Consider the following 12,033-nt stretch of genomic DNA (forward strand, 5'->3'; position numbering starts at 1 on the left):
GGGTGATGAGGAATATATCTGAGTTCCTGAAGCTCCACCTCAGGCCACTAGGTGGAGCGCCAGCGCAGTTATTGCACTCCCACCAATGGCCGTCAGGTGGGGCAACGGTGCAGTCTCTGCAGTACCACCTCCGGCCGCTTGTTGGGGGCGCCGAGCTGTAACTGCAGTCCCGATCCTGGCCGCTTGGTGGGGCGCCGGCGCAGTAAACTGCAAACCCGACTCCGGCCGCTTGGTGGGGTGCCGGCGCTGTAACTGCAGTCCCGCCTCCGGCCGCTTGGTGGGGTGCCGGCGCTGTAACTGCAGTCCCGCCTCCGGCCGCTTGGTGGGGTGCCGGCGCTGTAACTGCAGTCCCGCCTCCGGCCGCTTGGTGGGGTGCCGGCGCTGCGCCTCAAACCCTGCGGCCGGTCTCTCAGGCCGGAGTCGGTTTTCAGTTTAATCCTTTCGCATAGGCCCAGGATTCTCTTCTATCCGTCTCCATCGGCCTGCGGATCGGTGCCAGTTTCTCTTTGTTGTGCGAATTGTGCCGGATTAAACCCCGAGAACGAGCCAAGGTCGGTATTTCTGCCGTGAAAGATCTTTTCTTGGTTCAAATCCCGGGGCTTTCGGCCGCTTTGTTCCCGGTGGCATCCGGCCGCCATTTTCTCCCCGATCTCCCTGCGAGAGAAAAATAAACCTCCCCTCCCTCCTCCCAGCGCCCGCCTCCCCGACACCCGAACCCCCATCTCCCCCACCCCCCAAACTCACCCCCTACCCCCATCCCACAAAACTCACCCACCCACCCCCCTCTCCATCCCACCCCCCCCTTCCCCACCCCCCCCTTCCGCACCCCCCCTTCCCCACCCCCCCTTCCCCACCCCCCCTTCCCCACCCCCCCTTCCCCATTCCCCCCATTCCCCACCCCCCATTCCCCCCTTCCCCACCCCCCCCTTCCCCACCCCCCATTCCCCCCTTCCCCACCCCCCCCTTCCCCACCCCCCCCTTCCCCACCCCCCCTTCCCCACCCCCCCTTCCCCACCCCCCCTTCCCCACCCCCCCTTCCCCACCCCCCCTTCCCCACCCCCCCTTCCCCACCCCCCCTTCCCCACCCCCCCTTCCCCACCCCCCCCTTCCCCACCCCCCCCTTCCCCACCCCCCCCTTCCCCACCCCCCCCTTCCCCACCCCCCCCTTCCCCACCCCCCTTCCCCACCCCCCATTCCCCACCCCCCATTCCCCACCCCCCATTCCCCACCCCCCATTCCCCACCCCCCATTCCCCACCCCCATTCCCCCCATTCCCCACCCCCATTCCCCCCATTCCCCACCCCCATTCCCCCCTTCCCCACCCCCCATTCCCCCCTTCCCCACCCCCCATTCCCCACCCCCCATTCCCCCCCTTCCCCACCCCCCCTTCCCCACCCCCCCCTTCCCCACCCCCCCCTTCCCCACCCCCCCCTTCCCCACCCCCCCCTTCCCCACCCCCCCCTTCCCCACCCCCCCCTTCCCCACCCCCCCCTTCCCCACCCCCCATTCCCCACCCCCCATTCCCCACCCCCCATTCCCCCCATTCCCCACCCCCATTCCCCCCTTCCCCACCCCCCATTCCCCCCTTCCCCACCCCCCATTCCCCACCCCCCATTCCCCCCTTCCCCACCCCCCATTCCCCCCTTCCCCACCCCCATTCCCCCCCTTCCCCACCGCCATTCCCCCCCTTCCCCACCGCCATTCCCCCCTTCCCCACCCCCCCATTCCCCCCCTTCCCCACCCCCCATTCCCCCCCTTCCCCACCCCCCATTCCCCCCCTTCCCCACCCCCCATTCCCCCCCTTCCCCACCCCCCATTCCCCCCCTTCCCCACCCCCCATTCCCCCCCTTCCCCACCCCCCATTCCCCCCCTTCCCCACCCCCCATTCCCCCCCTTCCCCACCCCCCATTCCACCCCTTCCCCACCCCCCATTCCACCCCTTCCCCACCCCCCATTCCACCCCTTCCCCACCCCCCATTCCACCCCTTCCCCACCCCCCATTCCCCCCCTTCCCCTCCCCCCATTCCCCCCCTTCCCCACCCCCCATTCCCCCCCTTCCCCTCCCCCCATTCCCCCCCTTCCCCTCCCCCCATTCCCCCCCTTCCCCACCCCCCATTCCCCCCCTTCCCCACCCCCCATTCCCCCCCTTCCCCACCCCCCATTCCCCCCCTTCCCCACCCCCCATTCCCCCCCTTCCCCACCCCCCATTCCCCCCCTTCCCCACCCCCCATTCCCCCCCTTCCCCACCCCCCATTCCCCCCCTTCCCCACCCCCCATTCCCCCCCTTCCCCACCCCCCATTCCCCCCCTTCCCCACCCCCCATTCCCCCCCTTCCCCACCCCCCATTCCCCCCCTTCCCCACCCCCCATTCCCCCTTCCCCACCCCCCATTCCCCCTTCCCCCCCCATTCCCCCATTCCCCCCATTCCCCCCCCATTCCCCCCCCATTCCCCCTCCATTCCCCCCCCATTCCCCCCCCCCATTCCCCCCTTCCCCACCCCCCCCCATTCCCCCCTTCCCCCCACCCCCCCATTCCCCCCTTCCCCCCACCCCCCCATTCCCCCCTTCCCCCCACCCCCCCATTCCCCCCTTCCCCACCCCCCCATTCCCCCCTTCCCCACCCCCCCATTCCCCCCTTCCCCACCCCCCCATTCCCCCCATCCCCACCCCCCCATTCCCCCCATCCCCACCCCCCCATTCCCCCCATCCCCACCCCCCATTCCCCCCTTCCCCACCCCCCCATTCCCCCCTTCCCCACCCCCCCATTCCCCCCATCCCCACCCCCCCATTCCCCCCATCCCCACCCCCCCCATTCCCCCCATCCCCACCCCCCCAATCCCCACCCCCCCATTCCCCCCATCCCCACCCCCCCATTCCCCCCATCCCCACCCCCCCATTCCCCCCATCCCCACCCCCCCATTCCCCCCATCCCCACCCCCCCATTCCCCCCATCCCCACCCCCCCATTCCCCCCATCCCCACCCCCCCATTCCCCCCCATTCCCCCCCATTCCCCCCTTCCCCATTCCCCCCCATTCCCCCCTTCCCCACCCCCCCATTCCCCCCTTCCCCACCCCCCCATTCCCCCCTTCCCCACCCCCCCATTCCCCCCTTCCCCACCCCCCCATTCCCCCCTTCCCCACCCCCCCCATTCCCCCCTTCCCCACCCCCCCCATTCCCCCCTCCCCACCCCCCCCATTCCCCCCTCCCCACCCCCCCCATTCCCCCCTCCCCACCCCCCCCACCCCCCCATTCCCCCCTCCCCACCCCCCCCACCCCCCCATTCCCCCCTCCCCACCCCCCCATTCCCCCCTCCCCACCCCCCCCACCCCCCCATTCCCCCCTCCCCACCCCCCCACCCCCCCATTCCCCCCCTCCCCACCCCCCCACCCCCCCATTCCCCCCCTCCCCACCCCCCCCCTCCCCACCCCCCCACCCCCCCATTCCCCCCCTCCCCACCTCCCCACCCCCCCACCCCCCCATTCCCCCCTCCCCACCTCCCCACCCCCCCACCCCCCCATTCCCCCCTCCCCACCTCCCCCACCCCCCCATTCCCCCCTCCCCACCTCCCCACCCCCCCACCCCCCCATTCCCCCCTCCCCACCTCCCCACCCCCCCATTCCCCCCTCCCCACCTCCCCACCTCCCCACCCCCCCACCCCCCCATTCCCCCTCCCCATTCCCCCTCCCCATTCCCCCTCCCCATTCCCCCCACCCCCCCATTCCTCCCTCCCCATTCCCCCCACCCCCCCATTCCCCCCTATTCCCCCCACCCCCCCATTCCCCCCTCCCCACCCCCCATTCCCCCCTCCCCACCCCCCCATTCCCCCCTCCCCACCCCCCCATTCCCCCCTCCCCACCCCCCCCATTCCCCCCTCCCCACACCCCCATTCCCCCCTCCCCACACCCCCATTCCCCCCTCCCCACACCCCCATTCCCCCCTCCCCATCCCCCCCCCATTCCCCCCTCCCCCCCCTCCCCCCCCATTCCCCCCTCCCCCCCCCCATTCCCCCCTCCCCCCCCCATTCCCCCCTCCCCCCCCCCATTCCCCCCTTCCCCCCTCCCCCCCCATTCTCCCCTCCCCCCCCCCCATTCCCCCCTCCCCACCCCCCATTCCCCCCTCCCCACCCCCCCATTCCCCCCTCCCCACCCCCCCATTCCCCATTCCCCACCCCCCCATTCCCCATTCCCCACCCCCCATTCCCCATTCCCCACCCCCCCATTCCCCATTCCCCATTCCCCCTTCCCCACCCCCCATTCCCCACCCCCCATTCCCCACCCCCCATTCCCCACCCCCCATTCTCCCTTCCCCACCCCTCCCTTCCCCACCCCTCCCTTCCCCACCCCCCCATCTCCCCCCTCTGTTCCCAAGTGTCAGTGGCAGATTAGGAAGACAGCGAGTTATCCTGTATTGTTGTTTGCAGCTGCAGTAATTTAACCTGACTCCTTCGGTTGTTGTTATGTCTCTGATAATGTCTGGCTTTTATTCTGTGCAATTCACACCATCTTCCTCAGACTAAAAGGAAGCACTGGTGCCTCTGATCAGGTCATCAGTATTTGCTGATGGTGAAGGGAGAATCCAACTCTGAGTAAATCCTCTGCTTTTCAAGCATTGTCACTGGATCTCAGATAACTCTCACATAGTGAGAGCCTCTTAAAGGTCTCATCCAGAGGACAGCTCCTCTGACAGTGCAGCCCTCCCAGAGCATTGCTGCCCTCGATCTTTGTTGTGAAATCCTTGCAGCACTGAAGTATTGGGTCACTGCATCAGAAATGAGATTTTTCAGATAATTTCCCAGTTTCTTTGGACTGTTCGTTGAGCTCAAATCCATATTAGACGCCGTGAATTGCAAATACCTGAAGCTCTGACAGCGCTCTGGGAGGCTGCAGGGTGGAGAGGGAAGCATATAAGGATTCCGGGAGGCTGGATGAAAGACCTGGTGGCTTCTCGCCTTGCCGGCTGTGGTGTTAATGAGTGAGTGAGCTGTGTGTGTCTGTGTACCTCTCAGTTTTGCAATTGAGGAACTTAGTGTTGAGGTACCTGTCTTCACTTTGAGCACAATTATGTGTCTCGCAAAAGTCTTCATTTGAGCAAATAAGACAATAGGGTTTGGGAGCAACTGATCCTGAGAGTAAGGTGTGACCTGTTTAGGATGTTGTCATGGAAACAGGATGCTCTGTGTCATGCTGTGTGTCTGATTGCCCACTTGTTTCGAGTGAGGTTTAACATGAGGTTCTGACTGAGCCATAAAGAATCATGCTGCACAGATTAGGGCCTCTGACCCTGGTGCCTCTGCTAGCTGTTTGAAGGAGAGTCCCACAAACATAACTTCATCCCCATGTCTCTTCAAGGTTTTCCTCTCCAACTATTTGCCCAGTTCTCAGATGAAAGTTACTGTTGAGCCTGCTTCCATCGCTTTTTCAGGCTGTGATGCCTCCCCTGATGTGTCGCAATCAAAAACTCTCATTCCTGATACTGCCGGAGTAAAATCTCATCACTGTCTTCAATGCCTTGATTTTCTTTATGTAGTACACTGTCAGAATGAGATACTGGAGTCATAGAGTCATCCAGCACGGAAACAGACCCTTCAGTCCAACCAGTCCATGCCAACCATGATCCCAAACTAAACTAATCCCACCTGCCTGCTCCTGGCCCATATCCCTCCAAACCTTTCCTATTCATGCACTTATCCAAATTATCCACCAGCACTTCACCGGAGGCTCACTGATGATCTTACCTAGCGTGATGATGAAACGTCTGAAAACAAACCTGCCAGCTCTGTGAGCAAACTTACAAGCTGTCTTTGAAATGTTGTAACTGTACCTGCATCTACCACTTTGTCTGGAACTTCATTCCACACACAAACCACTCAGTATTTAAAAAAAAAGAAAAATTGCCCCTCATGTCTTTTCTAAATCTTTCTCCTCTCACGTTAAAACGATGCCCTCTAGTTTTGAAAACTCCTACTTTGGAGGAAAGGCACCTGCCCACTCACCTTATCCATACCCCTCATTACTTTGTGAACCTCTGGATTGAATTTATTGTCGCATGTACTGAGGCACAATGAAAGCTTTGTAAGGTCACCTTTCAACCTTCTCTGCTCCAGTGAAAAAAATCCCAGCCTCTCCTTATAACTCAAACCCTGTGGAGCTGAGACCTAACTAGTGATGAGCTGTAATTTGTTCTGGCACCATGAGTGGTAGAAATTGTGCCACTTGTTGGGTTTTAATTTTAATCAGAAGCTAAATTTCCTCCCTTACTCTTGAGTTCCAAGTCTAATGGTGCTAAACAATGATGCAGGAGGAGGATATTCAAGCCTTTTCTACTCCGCAGTGAGGTCATGGTTGCTCTGTACCTTTTCCCTATCTCCTTCCTTTGGTTCCATTATCCTTAAATCCCTCTATCAAATAAAAGTCCTATCAGACTCCATATTGACATTTTCAATTGACCTCAACAGGTTTTTTTTTGGGGGGGGGGGGGGGGGGGGAGTGAAAACAGGAGGATAGAGGGTTCCAGATTTCCCCTTTGCTTTGTGTGAAGAGCTGCCTGAACTGTCTTTTGACCTGGCTAAAGTTTGTCTCCTCATATTTCTAAACTGGGGAAATTCCTGAACCAAAGAGCTCTATTTTGGGCATGCACCCAGGACTAGAATTGAATCCCCATGGAAATTGAAAGCATAAAGTTGATCCAATTAGGGTATTTATATCTTTATAAAGTTTCCACAAAATTGCCCTACCAGCTTTTATACTCAATACTTGTACTTATGAAGCCCAAGATCTTGTATGCTCTGCTGATCACTCATACATATCCAGCCAGCGTCAAATATCCATGCATATGCATTTATCCCTTCTTATTCTTGACAACCTGTGCCAATAAGTCTATATTGCCTTTCCTTATCCCTTCTGCTAAAATCATCAACTTTCACTTCTCTGTGTTCAATTCCATCTGTCACTTGTCTGCCCATTCTGCTAAATGCTTGTAACATAGTGCTGTTAGATGGATTATCTAGAATGAACTCTATTCTGTACGACTCTATGACTCGTTCTGGGATGAAGGTATTATATGAGGAAAGGTTAAACAGATTAGGTTTGAATCCATTCAAATGTAGAAACGAGAGGTAATCTCATTGAAATATATAACACCCTGAGGGAGCTAGATCATCTGGATACCTGTAAGATGTTTCCTCTTGTAGGGGAGATTGGAGCTAGAGAATATCATTCAGGACCAAGAGCTTTCTCTATTTAGACAGAAATACAAGTGTTTCTCTCTCTGAGGGTCATTATCTTCCTCGGACGTAGTGGAGGCTGGGTCTTTAAATTTATTCAAGGCTGAGTTAGATTTTTGAAAAGCAGAGGAGTCAAGAGTTCTGGGTTGCAGAGAGGAATTTGAAGATAAGTCTACAACTATAGCTTATTGAATGGCTGAGCAAACTCAAGGGACCAAGTAGCTAGTTTCTGCTAAAGACAATGTTTCTATGAATACCGCCGTGAATGGTTATTGGCCATTCACATTGTAGGGGGCTGCTTGATCCAGGTTTGCAGTCAAATGCTGGATTGTCCTTGAGGTCCATGTGTGGAGATGGTGGGATGTCCAGGCTCAGAGAACCTTGTTGAGTGTAGACCTGTGTTTAAGGGATGTCAAAGCCTGGAGGCTGTTTGGTCAGATTGTTCCCTAGGTTAAGGTTAGTGATACTGGTGTCAGCCCAGAGGTTGCAGAATGTATATTTTTGTCAAAACTTTCATTGCTCAAAGTATTTTCACATTTCCAGAATGGTTTGTATTTGGTAGGCTCTCAGGATCTTTGTGAATTTGGCAGCTCTGGCTTGACTTCATTGCCTTTCAGTTATCGTCTTGTGGTGGAAGAGAAAGTGAGAATGTTACCCAGTTTGGGAGCCATTGTACAGGTGTTGATCACTTACGTTGTGTTGAGAGCACTGTCTGAGCATTTAGTAGGGCTCCTATCTGCCCACAAGACAATGGTATGAGGAGGAGTTACTGAGGAGTTCATAAGTGCAAAGCAAGCAGTACGAAGAGCACATGCATTCAGGGAGTTTCTGGGTAATATTTCCTCTGGTCCTTTTCCATGTGTCCTCAGTGAGGCTTTGGTCCAAGGCGACTTGAAAGACCTTGTGATGTGATTCATTCTGGAATAGCTTTCTGCACATCGACTTTTTGAAGGATATTAATTGTACAGCTGAAGCGATGCAGGAGCTGTCTCCACTGGTACCTTGCAGGGTGTACTGATTGACTGGATAATTGTCTCAGCCTCTGTTTGTGGAATCTTGCTTTGCAACGATTGGCTGTCACATTTGTCTTCACAACAATAATCGCAACACTTCAAAGGAATTTGTTTGCAGTAAACACTTTGACATGACCTCAAATGTGATGACATTTCTCTCCAATGGGAAGTCAATAACTGTTTGCTTCAGAAAGTGGCACGGTGGCACAGTGGTTAGCACTGCTGCCTTCCAGCGCCAGAGACCTGGGTTCAATTCCCGCCTTGGGCGACTGACTGTGTGGAGTTTGCACATTCTCCCCATGTCTGTGTGGGTTTCCTCCGGGTACTCCGGGTTCCTCCCACTGACCAAAAATGTGCAGGTTAGGTGAATTGGCCATGCTAAATTGCCCAGGAGAAAGTGAGGACTGCAGATGCTGGAGATCAGAGCTGAAAAATGTGCTGCTGAAAAAGCGCAGCAGGTCAGGCAGCATCCAAGGAACAGGAGAATTGATGTTTCGGGCATAAGCCCTTCTTCAGGAAACGTCAATTCTCCTGCTCCTTGGATGCTGCCTGACCTGCTGCGCTTTTCCAGCAGCACATTTTTCAGCTCATGCTAAATTGCCCATAGTGTTAGGTGCAGGGGTAAATGTAAGGGAATGGGTCTGGTTGGGTGCGCTTCGGCGGGTCGGTGTGGACTTGTTGGGCCGAAGGGCCTGTATCCACAGTGTAAGTAATCTAATCTAAAAAAAAAGCCAAATTGCTCTGTCCCTATTAGATCCTGCAGACAACCCTTTTAATGGAAATAAATGATTGGACATCTTTATTTAATAACCAAAAACTTGAGAGATTGCAAGGTGAGCAATTTTGTCAGTTGTCCCACTTTCTTGCCAACCTCGAAGTTGTCATTTATATTGACGAAATTCATAATTATCTCCAATGTTGTAACTCAGTTTTCAGCTGACTGAAGTTAAGAATATTTGAGGGACAGGTTTGCAAACCTGAGTCTGAAGTCATGGTTTACTGGCAGCACTGACCATTATGCTCCTATATGCTTTGAGACTTGGACATCCTACTGCAGGTACTTTAAGCAGTAAGACATCTGCAGTGCCGACAGCAGTGCCCGCAGTAGATTGTTCAAATCCAGTGAAAAGAGAGGCAGTTCAACAGCAATGTCCTTTCTCAAAACAACTTGCTCGGTGTTAATCATCCAAAACCAGCTCCATCTTTTTGTGTGCTTAACATCGGACTTTCAAAACATGCAGGGAACTCCCAGTATGGGAAAAGAACTGCTGTAGGGGTGTCTTGAAAGCAAACCTGATGAAGTCAAGTCTCTGTATGGATCATACAACCCCATTGACTGATGGGGAACCCTGATCTATGTCAGGACAGCAGTGAAAGTGCTGAGTGACTTTATTGGTAACATGCAGAGGTGAAGTTGAGACAACAGAAAAAGTGCATTAGCCTCTTAACAACCCTTCTACCTGACCCTTTGAGTGCCACCTGCTCTGATGTGGTGGAGTCTGAAAATCACTCAGTGGGCCTCTCAGCTATTTCAGAATGCAGCAGACTAGATTGGAAACAAACTGAAAAATGTGTTGCTGGAAAAGCGCTGCAGGTCAGGCAGCATCAAAGGAGCAGGAGAATCGACGTTTCGGGCATAAGCAAGTCATCCTCGATCCTTAGCAGCTGGCTAAGAAGAGCCTTAAATTGACTATGTGATTTCTTCCATAAAGGCAAGCACTGTTTCCCTTTCTGAGAATCACTGTAATGTGACATTTCATCAGGGTAATGTCACACCTTTCATTGGATGCCCATAACTGAATGCACTGCTGCTGATCTTTGCTCTAAGATTTCTTTGCCTCTGTTAATCCTGACCTGAGCGGGAAGGCTGCTGTTTGGATCATGGTTATCTTTTTGAGGAACTGACTATGGTTTGATGGACACATGTTAATTATGGTCAATCTTCTGTCAAGTCAATCTTGTCCCAGACTTTATTAACCACCTTTAATAATCTTTATTAATCCTGGCATTAAGTTCAGTGCTTACTGTATACAAATAATTGTGCTAACTGAGATAATTGAATCCTAGTGGTAAGATTTCAGTTTCTCGATGATTGCTGGCAAAAAATCAATTCCTATAAATCAATGATGTTGCAGCCTGACCCAGGTCCTAATATACACAGAATCCTGAACTGTTGAGTCTGCACCCTAAATGTTTGATGGAAAAAAACAGTAAAATTCATCATCGCCACATTATAATCTGAATGGTCTCTATTGGTCCTATCATCCAAGACATACCTTTTACTGTGAATGTGCTTGCAATTTCTCCTCTCAAGCAGCCTTACATTTTTATGGGAAACTTTGTGTTTATCGTTTCATTGATTAGTTTTTGTGATAAAGCTTTACTAAAACATGCAAGTAACTTTACTCGTATACTTGATACATACTGCTTTAATACTGCTTGCATCAGGTTCAACTGTACATGAGTTTGAGAGATCATTTGTGAAAGTTATTTATTACTGTTATCACTGAAGAATCTTCAGGAAATGAAGTCATGTGGTAACAAAATTAAACTCTTTATATACTAAAGAGCTTCCGTAGAATGAATTGGGGTAGTAGTATTACAGACTCTGCCTGGGAAACAAAACACTAAGTCTTGCTAGGTCTTGAGTTATTATTTGCAGGCCTTAGAATGCAAAGGCCTTAGTCTCTTTTTCGTTTGCTCTGCATTTCTGTTTCCTATCCCAAAAGTTAGTCCTTGCTGGGATCCAGTTCCATAGCCAGACGATGACAGTGAGTGGCAGTGAGCTGGATGGCTAGTTTTTTTTTAATCACCGTGATCAGACATGACAGGTGGAACTTGAAGCTGGGCCTTTTGGTTCAGAGGTAGGGACATTACCACTTAAACACAAGACAGTAGCAGCAATCAGTCTTGCTGACCATCAGCTGCAATTACCCATGCCATGTTAGTCATAGAGATCTAGTCTCTTTTTTTAAAAAAATATTTGCTTTTTTGACGTAGGTTGTGTTTGTAATGAGTTGCTGTAAATAAATGTATAGAAATGAGGCTCTGTTTTTATTCTTCAACATCTGAATCCAAATTACGAGATGTGTTGAATTCACTTTCACAATTAGTTGTGGAAAGGTCTGTATTCTGTCCCTTTGGTTTGCTAATCCAGTGCTGTCATCACTAGGATATCAAACGTAAGTATCTGATAGTCGGCAGGAACAGTACAGTACCTGCTACAATCCATTGTACATAAGGTATTCAATATTTAAACTAGTAAAACTGTGAGAGAAGCAATTGGGTTTATTACAACATAGGAAACATGATCAGAAGGAGATCATTCAGCCCCTCAGACTTTGTGTCATTCTAGATCATGGCTGATCAAGTACCTCAACATCACATTCCCTTGATGTCATTAGTAACTAGAAACCCGCCAGTCTCTGCCTTGAATGAATTTACTGATCTTCCACAGCTCTTGTGGCAGAGAATTGCGGTGATTTACTGCCTTCCTGCTCAGCCCTTACTTATTCCAGGGTGAGAATATAAGGGAGATTTTGTTCTGGAAAAGTATGTGAACCTTGAACTCAGCAGCAGTTAACCACATCTGCGTTTGCTAGAACAGTCAACTCCAAGAGGACTGAAGGACGCTGATCCCCTTAGACCCATTGTGCCTCATTCATATACTAGATTTGCCTCCAGCTGAGGGTCGTGGTTTATATAGCACCAATATAAGCCTACATTGGGAGGATAAACAAAGTGAGGCAGTATTTTACTGAACACTTGCGTGTTATGATTGTTCTGTTTATGTTGGCA

At 53.5% G+C, this 12,033-nt stretch overlaps 1 protein-coding gene across 5 annotated transcripts in view; it reads left to right on the plus strand.

The window, feature by feature from the left end:
- Positions 1–386: 386 nt before the first annotated feature.
- The window catches only part of prrc2b (proline-rich coiled-coil 2B), an 82,652-nt gene continuing 71,005 nt past the window's right edge, over positions 387–12,033 (plus strand). For all 5 annotated transcript variants that reach the window (XM_087998215.1, XM_087998218.1, XM_087998216.1 and 2 more), the window contains exon 1: positions 387–551. The gene's annotated coding sequence lies outside the window, so the exon portion shown is untranslated. The remainder of the gene's footprint in view (positions 552–12,033) is intronic.

Source organism: Chiloscyllium plagiosum, unplaced genomic scaffold (assembly GCF_037043375.1).
Source record: "Chiloscyllium plagiosum isolate Xiang-an unplaced genomic scaffold, Cpla_swu_hap1 HiC_scaffold_21, whole genome shotgun sequence".
Classification (NCBI taxonomy): domain Eukaryota; kingdom Metazoa; phylum Chordata; class Chondrichthyes; order Orectolobiformes; family Hemiscylliidae; genus Chiloscyllium; species Chiloscyllium plagiosum.